Below are 15,706 nucleotides of genomic sequence, written 5' to 3' on the forward strand. Positions count from 1 at the left end.
AAAGAGAGGAAAGAATTCTTGGGGACATCAGAGAAGACACTGAGTAGAGCTGTTAAGGATATCATTCTAGGTTAAGACAATAATGAGATGAAGGAAATTTGGGGAATTGCCAAGAATATCTGTGTTTGGGATGGTGCGGTTTAACTGAATTAAAGCAAGTGTGAAAAGCAGAGGAAAATCTGGTGGAAAGGTATGTTTAGATCATATAATCCTCTATTTGATGGCTTGCTTATTTCACTGATGACTATAATAGAGTAAAAAGTTAATTGTAGACTTTTGGTGTTGAGTATATGAGCGTTTACTGTACGATTATTTCAACTTTTTATTTGGGAAGAAATAAACTAAGATAGTGGGTCCTTTTATTATTTGCTCTCACTTTGCTACATATTTCATCTGAGCGACTGTTTTTGGTAAAATGCCCTCTAGCCAAATGGTGAAAATAGTCCAAACCTATAAGGCATTGATCTTTTTTACACTGGCAGTTTGGAGATGACCTTTTATAAGATTTTACAAGGTTTAAATTTGGTAACATATTTGCCTTGTTTTGAAGACTAATTTTTTCGTTCCCCCCCTTTTTGGTTAGAAAGAAATTATCACTATGTAATGGCATGGCTCATATACTGTTGTTTGGTGCCTTTGAGTGGATTTTTGACTCATGGCGACCCCATGTGTTACAGAGTAGAATGGCTAGTAGATAGCTAGGTGTTTCTCCCATGGAGTGGCTGGGTGGTTTTGAACCGTCAACCTTTCGGTTAGCAGCCGAGCACATTCACTCATTGAGCCACAAGGGCTCCTTGACTCATATACTTTCCATCTGCTGACTTTTCGGTTAACAGTCAAGCTCTTAACCACTTCACTAGCAGGGCTTCATAGTTTTCATATTTTTTCCCAAATCACTTGGCAAATGGACTGGTTTGCAGGAATTTCAGGATTCCTTGGTCCAGTTGGGCCCTGCAAACTTTAGGAATTTCCTTCTGCTGAGGAAGGTATGGAAGTTTGCAAAGATAGCTGAATTGCTGGGGACAGTAGAGAACAGGGCATGTTCTGCCTGGGGAAAACGAGAGAAGAAGTAATACCGGCTTGATAGGGCAGGAGAAAATAAATTGTGGAAACTAACACTTCTACAAAAGATTTTTGGGTAGAATGCTGTGGAATATGAGATAAAAGCAATCTGCTCCATCTCCTCAGGAAAACTTACAGTGAAGTCTTTTAAAAAAACAAACATCAAACATTCCTAGAGGAAAGACACAAGAGGACCTGAGACTGAATAATGGCTGGTGAAGCATCAAACCCATGTGGTCAAGAGGGCAAGTTTTCATCTAGCATCACAAAAGGAGGTTCTTTTATCCACACAATAGCTGTATGGTGAGGATATAGTCTCCCCTGATACAGAGGAGGACACTGGGAACTAGGAAGTCAAAGTGATTTGTTTGTGGTAAATGGCAGTCAGGTCTCATCCCTGGGCTGTAGGCTGCTGAAATGTGTGCTCTAGAAGCCTGCACAACCCTCCTCCACTCGTACAGGGATCTCACCTCATTCACTTTGTGTCATCTATACCCAGCACAGAGTAGATTTTCAATGCTTGATTATTGCATGAATGTTTCCAAAGCACGTACCAAAGACAAGGGAGCCTTCTGCATACAGTGCATGGGGTATTTATTTTGGGGAGAAAAACCGGCTACTTAACTAGCACTAAGTCTGGTTGGTGGAGGTGAATGATTCTAAGGAAACCTTCATGAATGACTGGTATCTTTCTGAAGTGCAGGAAGCAGATTTCACAAACAATTGGAGGGAGCTGTGGTAATGAACTCCAATCATTAGCTTCTAAAACTGTTTGGGAATGGAAGTTTGCTTGTGACATAGGTTTCCAGGTTCTCTAATCTCTTGGCCCAGAATCGAGTAAGCCATGACTATACCTTCCATGTAACAGGCTGCCCTCACAAGCTGTGCACCTAATTAGACACTGATAACCTGTATAAATTAGTATTTGCTGGTGATAAATATCATACAACAAGCCTTAAATAATACATTAGACTTAATTGAATAAATGCATATATTACGGCCTTTAGTGCATATTTACCATAATGAGTTATCTTCCATGCACAAACAAACAGCAATTCTGATTCATCAGGTGGGCCAATTGTGCTATTAAAACCCCAGGTTCAGCAGCAAGATCTCAGGGCTGGTCAGGTGAAGGGAAAAAAAAAAAAAAAAGTTTTCCTTGACTATGTTAAATGAATTTCCTATTTTTGGAAATCTCCATTCCTTGAACTCCTGGGTCTTTGCAGTGATATCCAAGTCTATGCCCTTCCCCCCCTCCTAAAATCTGAATTTGAGCCTCAAACATGCTACTTGCTAATTCTGTGATGTTAGGCAATGTATTTAAATTCCCTATGTCTGTTTGTCCCTATAGATACAGAGAGAAATAATAACACTAGTCTTACCAGTTGGGGAGTATCAGAAGTGTCATATGTAAAGCGTTTCGCCTGATGGTAAGCATATAGAAGGTGCATGGTGAATGGAAGCTATTATCATTATGAAATATATTACAAATCTTGCAATCCACTATCTCATTCAATCATGACAAGAATTATGTGAAGGAGGCAAAGCAGATATTATTATGTCCAGTTTTAAAAGTGCAAGAAACCACCTCAGAGATTAAACGACTTATTTATCCATTCAACAGGCATTTCTTGATCATACAATGCCAAATGTTGAAGGAACAAAAATAAAAAAGACTTAGCCCCTGCCTTAGTGAACTTACAGTGTAGTGAAAGTGGAGAAGATATTGAAACATTACCAATAATTATCATTTTGCTACTGTGACAGTGTACCCAGGGTGCAAAAAAAAAAAAAAAAAAAATCAGGGAAAGCGCAGTCAAGTTATTCCCTTAAAGCCAAGGACATACTCAAAGAAATAAGCAGAGTTGAGCAGAAATTTGGAAGAGTAAGAATCTGCTGGTTGCTTTGAATTGGGGAATGCTTTCCAGGAAGAGGGAATGATGAACAAGAGAGTGGGAGACAAGAAGAGCCCATGCAAACTTGGGTATTTTTAAGATTTTCAGTGTATCTAGGAGCCCTGGTGGCAGTGGTTAAGAGCTATGGCTTCTAACCAAGAGATCAGCAGTTCAAATCCATCAGCTGCTCCTTGGAAACCCTATGGGGCAGTTCTACTCTGTCCTATATGGTCACTATGAGTAGGTATCAACTCTATGGAAACAGGTTTTTTTTTTTTTTTTTTTTAGGGTAGCGTTTCTCACCTTCAACACTGTTGACATTTTTGCCAGATAATTCTTAGTTGTGGGGGCTGTCCTGTGTAACGCAGGATGTTCCACAGCATCCCTGATCTCTCTTCACTAGATTTCAGTAGCACCCCCTCCACCAGTTGTGAGGATCAAAATTGTTTCTACACATTACCAAATGTCCCTGGGGGTGGGTGGATAACCTCCCACAGTCGAGAACCACTGCTCTGGAATGTAGGTTGCAAGGGAAGAAATCATGGAAAGGAGGCGGAAGTGATGGCCAGATCATGGCTAACTCCCTCAACCATACTAAAGCAGTGTCTCGTTTTCTTTTTGGTGATGGGGAACAATCTTATTCATGAGCACATGTGGGAAGCCTCTTAATATAACTTAAATAGAATCCAAATTTTTCCACTTTACCGGTCTGTGAATTCATTAACAGCAGTAATTCAAATTGCAATTGCTCCCTGTATCCACCTGCTGACTCAGGACCCGTAACTTTTTTCACTCCTGCAAAATCTCCTCTTTTTTCCTAAAGTGTGTGCGTGTGTGTTTGGAGTCCTTGCAAGTTTCCAGCATATGCTCGTGGACACACTGGGGCCCACAGCTCCCTCTGCTCCATTAGGGACTGCTGTTGTTCTGTACAGCAGACGTCCACATGGATGGCCAGAAAGGCGTGGCTGAGACAATGCTTATAATCCACGACCTTCGGGGTCCAGACTTAGCGCACTGTATTGGGTGACATGGCCCAGTTGCTCAAATGTGTTTTAATAAATTTTTCTTCTTCACCTGCAATGTTCAAACATCATAATAGCAAACACACTAATAGAGTACATACACACTCATTGAAATCCCACTTTTCATTTTAGTCACTTCCCTTACGTTTCATCATCAGTGTTCTAGCACCATTCCCTTAAAACAAATAACAAACAAGCAAAGAGATAGGTAGACGGACAGATAGACAGACAGACAGAGACTCAGTATCTTCCCCACCCCATTTCTATGCAGCCTGTCTTTGTGCATCAAAAGGAAACTGCCAGCTATAGTTCACATGCACCTCTTGTTCTTCCTTCCTCCCTTTTCTCCTGTCTCTGTGATTCTTCCTCTATTTTCTGTTTTCTTTATGATAAAAACAGAGAGAGCAATTATACAAAAGTCCTTGGAGGTAAGGAGATAGGAAGCAATGAAAACCTTTAGGGGGCAGAGAGGAGGCCAAGGCTAAGAATTTTGGTTCCATCCCAGAAGATGTAACAGTCTACCTGGGGCACTGTTATTGATTGAGAAATGCTGTACTGGTGGCCGCAACTGCTTCACCAATCTCTGTCATGTCCCTTTTTGTCCGTAGAGCACAGCTTTCCTGGGTGGGCATTTCTGTCTTCTGTCCACTGTGCATTCTACTTTCTCCTGTTGCTCAAAAGTTTCTTACTGGGATTGCCAACAAGCTGCCAGGTGTCACCAGCAATCACCTTGAGCATCACAGAATGCAAGATTCTCAGCTGCCTGAGATGAAGTTGATGGGGATTACCAGTCTCTCCCACGTCATGTTACATATCATTGGAGATGTCTATGCAATGCAGACTGTTCTGTCCTGCACGACAGCATTTACTGTACTTTTTACTCATAGCCCAGACACCCTTCCAGTTGGCTAGCTCAGCACCAGATTTGAGAAACAACCGCAGTGCTGTAACCAAACTCATTATTCCCTCCAATGAGTTGTTCTTGAGTCAGGTGACTTTGCCATTCTTGGAATTGACTCGATGGCAGCTTTTTTTTTTTTTTTTTTTAATCTTTCTTTAGAAGAGATATATAGCCCTCTCGCCATGGTGTTTCTCAGTCTCTGTGCCTTTAGGCTTCCATTGGCCCACCTGCCTCTCTGTCGGTCATGCCCACTGTGACTGATCTCTATTCTTGGATGCACCTTACATGCAAGTAGATATTTCTACTATAATATATTCCCTAATCCTCATTTTTATGGATTTATTTATTTCTCACTATCCAGGGGCATGTTTTTCCTGTAAGTCATTTCAAACTCTTTGTGGAATGAGGTAGGTGATAAAGACATGAACAAATCCATACGTTAGAATAGTACATGAAATGGATGTGGAGGGCAGATAAGAGGCAAGTGCAAATAGTGCCCTGAGTGAAAACAGCTGATCTGCTGGAAGGGAAAATAGATAATATGGGATAAGAGGCATATAACCTCTAATCAAGTGTAAAAGTATAAAAAGATTACGATGGCAAACACAGTACTGTTGTTGTTTATCTGGCATTACCACAAAATGAGGCATTCTACTTAAGTGACTTTTTCTGAAAACTAAAGCTTATTCTTTACAAGAGGACACACTTTTCTTTTTAATCATTTTTATGGAAATCATTCTAAAAAGGTCACAAACTGAAATTTTCGATACTGACAAGTTGTTTCAAAAAAAAAAAAAAAAACACATTGCCAAATGTCATTGGAGGAGGTGGGATCTCCCACAGTTGAGACTTACTGCCCTAGCATGTTGATTGTAAGGGAAAGAATTCTGAAAATTAGACTGAACTGATGGCTGAATCTTTGCTTGATTACTTAAAATCTGTAATATGAGTATGTATTATGATACTATACCCTAACACATTCTGCTCCAGTGTTGTGATGGTTAAGATTGTGTGTCAACTTGTCTGGGCCATGATTCTTAGTGTCTACATGTGATCACTCCCATGATGGAATCTGCTATGAATAGCCAATCAATTGAAAGGGAGTTTCCTTGGGGATGTGGCCTGCATCAGAATATAAGCAAATATTCTGGCTTTTTTATTCACTCTGGAACCTACGGCTACCTCCTGTTCATCTGATCTCTGGTTCTTGGGACTTGAGCTATCAGCTTATCTGCCAGTCTTGGGATTTGTTGATCTTCACAGCTCGTGAGTGGGAGCCCTGCTCTCCGATGTGCTGATCTTGGGTTTGCCAGCTTCTGAAGCTATGTGAATCAGGAGAAGCCTTGCGGTCTTGCCTGCCAATCTTGGGATTCATGGATCTTCACAGCCTGTGAGCGAGAGCTTTGCTCTCCAATCTGCCTATCTTGGGTTTGCCAGCCCCTCTGGCTATGTGAATTGAGAGAAGCCTCGATCCTGATCCACAGACTTGGGACGTTACAGCCTCTGCAATTGAGTGAGCTGCTTCCTTGATACAAATATCTGTATATATTTATACGCTTTACTGGTTTTACTTCTCTAGAGAACCCAGCCTAAGACATTTGGTACTGAGACTGGTTCTAGAGAAACAAAATTGTAAGGATGAGTTTTCTAAATTAGTTCTCAAGTCTTGTTAGTCTTAAAGATGTTGATGACTTTGCTTCCAGCAGTAAAGAAGGAACTGCTAATCCATGGCGTAAGGAGGCAATACAAATATGCAAAATATCACCACCAGTAGATCAGGTATTGGTGAAAGGCAAGGCCATGGGTGAACACACGCATGATATCTTTCTACAGTTTTGCCAGAATGAGAAATATAAGGAAGATAGTTAGTTGGTCCTATGTTCGCTAGACAAACTGTGAAAGAAAAAGATGCACTCAGGGCTTCAGAGCTAAAGCTCAAGTGCTGCATAGATTACCTCAAGGCTTCCACTTGTGCTTTGAAAGAAAGCTTTATTTCTTGTAGTAACAGAGCTGAAACCCAGAGTCTTATTGTAAGAGCAGTTGAACTACAATGCTAGCTCAATTGCCAACCTTGAGAGGTATCTGAAGTTAAAGTAAGGGCATTGATTAGGGAGAAATGGGATCCTGAAACTTGGGATGGGGACCTCATACCACCAAGAAAGTAGTGCCAGGAGAAAAGCATGTTCTTTGGACCTGAGGTTCCTGAGCTGAGATGCTCCAAACCAAAGGAAGACTGATGCATCACAAGGACCTTCCTCCAGAGCCAACAGAGAGAAAAAGCTGCTGGAGCTGCTGCCCTGAATTCAGACTTCTGGCCTACTGGACTGCGAGAGAATAAACTTCTCTTTGTTAAAGCCATTTACATGTGGTATTTCTGTTATAGTAGCACCAGATGACTAAGACAAGTATATTCATTTTAGTATCTTTTAATATCTTACATATATTAAGTAAGGCTCTTGGCCATGCAAACAGATTGCTTTTGACTGCTAACATAAAGGCTAGTGGTTTGAATCCACCCAGTGGTACTGCAGAAGATAGACCTGGTAATCTGCTTCAGTTAAGATTACATCCAAGAAAACACTGTGGAGCTCAGGCTCAGGTTTACTTGGTGACATGTGCAGTCATCATGAATCAGAATCTACCCAATAACAACTAAAAATAACAAAAGCGTTATATTGAGTTGTTACTCTGTGCCTGGCACTGTGCTTAAGGATTTCATCTACTATCTTGTGAGATTCTCACAAGGCACATACTATTGAGGCATGTGGAACTTTTTGTCCTTTCACCAAACAATGCCATTTATGTTGTTTTTTGATTCTTATGCCTGCTTTTAATAATTGTTACATCTCCTTGCTTATTGTATGGCTACCAGCTCTCACTTATCCAGCTTCTAATTTTTTGCTTTTAATCTTCTATGCAATTTTATAGCTGGAAAAAACATTTCATAAAATTATACATCAAGAAAGTTGGAGGTCCAAGTGAAAGTCTCAGGGTTTGATTGGATTAAAATGGATGCGTGACTTCAGAGAGTATAGTCACTCAGGATGCCACACCGTATTACCCATGAGGCCAGGTTGAGAAATCCCAGACCCCCAAACATCCATCTCTATCTACATGGTTAAGCTGGGCTTGGCTTTTATGCAATAGCCTCTAAATGTACAGCTTCCAATTATGGAAAAACATATGCCTTTATTTTTTACATGTTGATACTGACAGGTGATGGGTAAGTAATGACTGCTCATTAGAACTGAATGTTTCTAAGCATTTAATTAATCTCTTAGAAATTAATCTTAGACTTTCAGCAGCATGTGGCTCTAAGAACAGGTCACTAGTATGAACTTAATACAATGGCTAAAAAGGCTTTCTAAGAATTGTTTGTACCTCTGGGTGTAGCTTAGTGAGAGACTTCTGGTACAAATTGTTTAAATTTTCTGCCACCTGTATTTAGTATGACCTACTTTGTGTTGCTCACTGGATTCATTACGAGTTATATCTGAGATATTTATTGCATTTATAATAATATGTGTGAATGAAGAAATAAAAATGTTAATGTTTATTAAAATATATCAGAATCTGACAGAATAGCACAGCTAGACTGGATATGGCTAGTGGGTTGGGATGCTGAGTTTTTGGTTGCATAGCTTTTTGTTTAATTTTTGTTGTGGTTAAATATATGTAACAATCAAACCAAAAAACCCATTGCCATCGAGCCAATTCCAACTCATAACAATCCTATTGGACAGAGTAGAACTGCCCCATAGAGTTTCCAATGAGCACCTGTTGGATTTGAACTGCCGACCTTTTGGTTAGCAGCCGTAGTTCTTAACCATTACACCACCAGGGTTTCCATACGTAACCAAACATTTCCCAATTCAACTGTTTTTATGTGTACAATTCAGTAACATTAATTATGTTTACCATATTGTGCAACCATCATCACTATCCATTTTAAATTTTTTCATAACCCTTAATAAAACTCAGCACTCCTTAAACATTACTTTCCCATTTCTCCCTCCCATCTGCCCCTGATAACCACTAATAAACGTTGGTATCTATGAATTTGCCTATTCTGGATATTTCGTATAAGTGGGATCATACAATACTCGCCCTTTTGTGCCTGATATGTTTTGCTCAGCATTATGTTTTGAAGATTCATCCATGTTGTAGCATGTATCAGAACCTCTTTAAGGTGAAGTAATATTTCATTGTGTATATATCACATTTCGTTTATCCATTCATCTGTTGATGGACACTTGAATTGCTTCAACCTTTTGGATATTGTTAACAATGCTGCTATGAACATTGGTGTGCATACTTTCTTTCTAGGTTGGTAGCCACCATGGTGAACCTACAAGAAAGGTCTGTGCAGACATTTCTGCAAAGGTCTTGAGGTTTGGGATGATACAAGAAGATTTGCAGCATAGTGCTGTATGTCTTTTTTATGGGTAAGGACACATGTCTTTGTGACTTGGATGCTGGAGCCTGAGTCACTCTTCTCATTTGGACCTTAACCTGAAGATGATCTTACTTCAATAAGCTGTGATACAGTTAAAATAATGTGATCTTAAAAAGGTAGCTATAGCTGTTGATCATCTCATCATGGGGAAGCAGCAGACTCAGAATGTTACAGAAATTTTAAGAGAATGAGGAGGAGTGTCTAAGGATCCAGGCCTAGGCCCTAGCTCTATCACCCCCTAACTTCATGGTTTCTAGAAACTGACTTTCAATTTTATCTCTAAGTTGGAGAGAGCAGTGATGCCCACCTCAGAGGGTTGTTGGGAGAACTACAGGGAATAATGTGTCTGTGAAAAGCATTTTAGGAACTTTAATTTGCCATATTTTTTTTCTTAATATTATTTAGGGAATATTTCCAAGGTTTAATCTCCTTTTACATCATCATCTGGACACAGGTGATATTTAAGGTATGAGCCCTCAAGGAAATAAGGTCACCAATTAAGGCACCAGTGAATTTAGCAAACCTTTAAAAAGCCCTCTTTGAAGTGAGCCATACATCTGTTCTTTTGTATTTCTGTGTTTTCTTCAAGCAGTTTGTCAACAATGATCATTGATCTTCATCAACCATAATAGAAAATTTTGCTTCCGCTGTATAAAAAGACCCAATGAAGAGAGCTTCCCAGACAGCCTAGCAGGAATTCCTCATTTTGGTTCAGTCCACAGTTGGCCTGTATCACTATTTTTATGGTCTCTGAAAATCTCTCTCACTAGAAAGATCATTCTGCACGGTGAGCACATCCTTCAAGGGAAAGATAAAGAGACTGAACATGTAGTTCACTTAAGACATGCACATTTTATGCTCCATCACAATTGGTCCTCAGACTGACCTTGGGAAAAAGAGATTGCAATCCACATATTATAGATGAGAGCACTGATGCTCTTAAAATTTATTTACTTACATTTATACTGATGGTAATGTCTAGAGATGTACCTAAATTTCATCCTCTCTAACATCTACATCAGTGTGGTTTCTGTAGGGTGTTCTGCTTTTCAGGAAATTAAGAGGTAGCTTCCGAAGTGGTGGCAGTTAGAGTGGGGCTCATACATGTGTGAGTTGCTATGAAGGAAGTCAAAGGGAAAAAAAAAAAATTCACAGGAAAGGATACAAAGTCATCACAAGAGAAAAAAAAAAAATTTCATAAAAGCCCTGGTTCTGGTTCTTCAAAGACACTCCCTAAGAAAAGTTGTTAAGGAAGATGGACCTAAAGTTACATCTAAGACCTTTGAGAAAAGTGCCATAAAGCCTTCGAAACAGGGTGTGAAGCACTTCAAGAATAAGCAGCAAGGAAATAAAGTACTAAAGTACAAATTCCAGCAGGCTAATAAATTTAACAGGAAGAGAGAATTCCAGCCAGACAGTAAAAGTAATCAATCAGCAGCCAAGAAACCCAAATGGGGCAATTTCAAAAAGGCGAAGGAAGAGCTGAAGCAGAGCAGACAACTCAGTGACAAAACCAACTATGATATTGTTGGCTAGGAAAAGCAGATTTGGGAGATCGTAAAAAGAAAAGACTGTGACAAAGAAAAAAGTTGATGATCGATTTGCAGAAGTTGATTCAAGGGACAATTGAAACTATGGACTCCAAGTGTATGATCCAGTGTTACATTCAATATAGAAATGAAGAGCAGAGAGAAGAGGCTTTCAAAGAATTGTAAAATAATTTGGTTGAAATTGAGTAAAGGCAAATATTCCAGAAAGATTGTTAAGAAATTTTTTATGTATAGGAGCAAACCACAGATTGCAGATATCATCCGAAGTGTCAAAGGCCATGTAAGGAAGATGCTGAGACACATAGGAGCCTTGGCCGTGGTGGAGTATGCCTACAATGGAAGAGCAGTCCTGGAGTGGAGGAACCTGCTGACCAGGACCTTTACAGCAATACATTTCAGCTCTACAAGTCAGCAGATCACTCAACCCTGGACAAAGTATTAGAGGCATACTCAGCAAAACTGGAGCTTATTATGGATGAAATGAAACAGATTTTAACTCCAATGGCCCAAAAGGAAGCTATGATTAAATACCCATTGGTGCATAAAGTGTTTTTGGACTTTTTCACCTATGCATCCCCCCCAAAACTAAGATCGGAAATAATTGAAGCCATCCTAGAAGAGGTGGTGTACCTGGCACATAACCATGATGGTGCCACAGTGACCATGCACTGCCTCTGGCACAGCACCCCTAAGGATAGGAAAGTGATTGCAAAAACTATGAAAACTTCCTTTCAAAATGTGGCTAATGGCCAATACTCCCATTTGGTTTTACCGGCAGCATTTGATTGTATTGACGATACTAAGCTCATGAAGCAGTTAAACATATCAGAAACTATCATTTCCTTGCCTAGCATAAAAAAAAAAAAAAAAAAAGCATAGTAAATGACAAATATGAAAGGAAGGTCCTGTTGTATTTACCGAGCCCCAGAGATCCTGCACATACTGTATGAAAAATCATCAAAGTTCTGCTGAAAGGAGATGAAAATGCACACAGTAAGAGATATACAAAGACCTGCTGGTGAGATCTCTTAGTGACCATCTCCCCAGCTTTGTTAAGCTATCTGCAAGGACACTCCCAAGAGAAAGTGCTGGATAAGTCTGCGTGTGCTGGTGACCGACATCCTGGGATCTGTCTGGGAGACATCTAGCCTGCCATCAGTCCCACTACCAGCTTGGCAGCAGGCGAGCTGCATCCTGGTGGCTGAGATGAAGAACTTCACTTTGCGGAAGCCCTGTAGGATATCTCATTCTGAAGTGGCTCACAGAGCAAGACGGAAAGATGAAAGAGAGCTGAAGAGAAGATTATTTTCCAAAAACACTTGTGATGCATGTTGGGATGAAGAACCTAACATCCTAAAAAAAAAAAAAAAAAAAAGGCTAGTATAAATCAGGGTGCCATTATTCTCTCCAGCCTTCTCCAGAGTTCTGATCAAGAAGTTGCAAGCAAAGTCAAAGCTGGGCTGAAGAGCCTCATCCCTACATTGAAAAAGACCCAAAACATCAGCAAAGGACTAGAAACGCTACTAAAAAAAAACTGACAACATAGGCAGAAACAGTTAAGACCCAGACAAAGTCATTGCTCTTGTTCTGCTCTGCTTTCCCAGGGCAGGAAAGAAGACTTGGGGTCCGCCTTGCTGGTAATTTAGGTGCTCTGTACTTGTGTTTACTCTTTGTATGAGAATCTATTTATAAAGTGGTTTCTAAAAAAAAAAAAAAAAAGAGGCAGCTTCCACCTGCCTCATGTTTAGTAAAGGCCAGAGAATTCCACTGAAGGAATCAGAAGACATGTGTTACAGTATTTCTCTGCCATATTGTACACTTGAGAAAATCGTATAACTTCTTTTAACCTCAGTTTTTTCCACCCTTGTGTGTATCTCCTGCTTGTTGAGGATCAAATGGAATAAATGGAAGCAAAACTGCATGGTAGGCTGTTGAGTGCTCTATACAGGTGAAGAATTGGCATTATTCAAAGAGACTTTATCCAATTTTGTCAGATATTTAAGAGAGAATGAGTGAGAATATCACTTGGCTCCTACTTCTCGAAAACAACATTTTACTCCACCCAATGGGTTGGCATAAGAGATCCAGCTACTTGTGTTCTTGACAATGACTGTTGTTGTTGTTAGGTGCCGTCAAGTTGGTTCTGACTCACAGAGAGACTCTGTGTACAATACTGCCCAGTTCTGCACCATCCTCGCAATCCTTGCTATGTTGGGGCCCATCGTTGCAGCCACTGTGTCAATCCAGCTTGTTGAGGGTCTTCCATTTATTAACAGAGCTGCGTTGGACTTATGGTAGAATCTAGATTTAATGGTGGCAGCACATTTAGCACTCTTAGTGGTTAGTGTTAGGAAGTTCTTCCTGGGCCCAGTCTCCCTATTTATTAACTTCTTAAATCTGTGTTGAAAACAGTGGGGTGCTTATTGTATCTCCCTCTGACCTATTCATAAAGAGGACAACAGATGTGATGGGAGTATTTTAATCCTCAGGTTTATTAGAATCACATACAGTAATAACATTAGAACTGGAAGGGAAAGCTTATAGATCGACTAATCATTATATTAAGAACTCTATGTGGCAGGCACCATGCTAGGAATCGGGGAGACAAAAATGAAATAAAAGGGTTCCTCCTCTCCACAGGCTCCAAATCTGGGGAAATAATATAAATTCTATATATTCCATAAGTCATGTATTAAATATGTAATTATTAGTTAGTGGCCAGATAAAAAGAAAAAAAAATAGAACATTCTAGGCCATAAAATTTTGTACATAACATTTTCTTCAACCACTTTTTGGAAACATTTGAACATAGGCTTTGATGTGGTGAAAAACAGGTGAAATTGTGACTACAGATGAGTAAGTAAACACAAATAAGCCCCTGAGTACTTTCCTTATTGGGTAAGCTGTCCCTGAAGGCTTGTATGCATTAGTCAGCATTTCAGAGCAAGGTGTATAGACACATCTTGGCATCATAATTCATGGTTTGTTACATGCTTGAGTCATGTGCACATGTTGGGAAAGGATATGGCAGAGAGGATAGAGATGAATAACTGGGCTTTGGAGTCAGCACGTCTGATTCTATCACATACTTCTTGTGAGACCTTGGGCAATCATTTAATCTCTGAATGCTATTAAAATATATATATATGTATTTATATATATATCTTGTCTGTAAATGAGAGTAATAATATGTACCCAATGGAGAGTTGGGAGGAGGTTGAAAGCAAATAATATGTGTCAACTTGCTAGTGCAGTATTTGGCACAAAGTGTTTTAAAAAGCATTGTAAATATCCACATATATACACGTGTTCATGCAGCAGCCTGGGAAGAGACCCGGCCTATGTGGACTCTGACACACGCTCTCTATCAGGTCTTGGGGAAGACACTTTATTTTTCCAAGTCTCCATTTCTTTCTCTGTACAGCATAATGAGAATAATACCTATTCTTTGGGGCTGTTGTTGTTAGTTATTATGTCGGCTCTGACTCATGGTGACCTTATGCATAGCAGAATGATATGTTGCCGGTCCTGCACCATTGTCATGGATTGACTTGTGCCCCCGAAAAAATGTGTGCTTCAATTTGGCTGGGCCATGATTCCCAATAGCGTGTGCTCATCCTCCATTTTGTAACTGTAATTTTATATTAAAGAGGATTTGGGTGGGATAGTAACACCCTTACTAAGGTCACAGCCCTCATCCAATGTAAAGGGAGTTTCCCTGAGGTGTGGTCTGCACCACTTTTTGTCTTACAAGAGATATAAGGAAAGGGAAGGAAGCAAAGAGTTGGGGAAACCATACCACCAAGAAAGCAGTACTGGTAGCAGAGTGAGTCCTTTGGACCCAAGGTCCCTGTGTGAAGAAGCTCCAAGTTGGAGGGAAGACTGACGTGAAGGCCCACAGAGAGGAAAAGCCTTCCCCTGTAGTTGATGCCCTGAATTTGGACTTATAACCTACTAGACTGTGAGAAAATAAATTTTTCTTTGTTAAAGCCATCCACTTGTGGTATTTCTGTTATAGCAGCACTAAATGACTAAGATAACCATTTTCAGGATTGTTGGTATGTTTGGGTCCATTGTCGTTGCTATTGTGTAATGCCTTTCAGCCTACAGGGCTCATCTTCTAATGATATATCAGACAATATTCTGTTGTAATCCATAAGATTTTTAATGGCTAATTTTCAAAAGTAAATTAATAGGCTTTTCTTCTTAGTCAATCTTAGTTTGGAAGCTCGCTGAAATCTGATCATCACGGGTGACCTGCCTGCCGTTATTTGAAATATCAGTGGCATGGCTTCCAGCATCATAGCGACACACAAGCCACCACAGTATAGCAAACTGACAGGCAGGGGGTAGTCCTTTGGGGTTAGTGAGGAGATTTTCAATTTCTTTACGCATTTATTTCATGTATATGTGTTGAGCCCCAACCATGCCCCAGGAAATATTCTAGCTTTTGGAGAATCAGCAGTAAACAAGGGGATATAATACCTGTAAAGTACCTGACAGATAGTAGGAACTTAATAAATACAAGCTAACCTCATGTTACTAATACTTACAGCACATCTGCTATTACCATTCCATCAAACTTGTTTATAATAATTATTAATATTATCTATTCCAAATTACAGTTTGCCCCATTAAACACATTTATTTCCTTGTGCACATAAGATTTTAATATACTGATAATCTGAAAAGTCCGTGTAGGTTACAGGGACCACTGGGACCAAACATTAGAATTTCCAGACATTTGCATGTGTTTCATCTTCCCTGGAGCCCTGTGTTTGACCTTAACTCCAGCCTCTGAATTTCTGTTTAATAAGAAC

At 39.9% G+C, this 15,706-nt stretch overlaps 1 pseudogene; it reads left to right on the plus strand.

Moving 5' to 3' along the window:
* The first annotated feature begins 10,454 nt into the window (after positions 1–10,454).
* Positions 10,455–12,424, plus strand: LOC126082439 (pumilio homolog 3-like; annotated as a pseudogene).
* The last annotated feature ends 3,282 nt before the right edge of the window (positions 12,425–15,706 follow it).

Source organism: Elephas maximus, chromosome 9 (assembly GCF_024166365.1).
Source record: "Elephas maximus indicus isolate mEleMax1 chromosome 9, mEleMax1 primary haplotype, whole genome shotgun sequence".
Taxonomy (NCBI): domain Eukaryota; kingdom Metazoa; phylum Chordata; class Mammalia; order Proboscidea; family Elephantidae; genus Elephas; species Elephas maximus.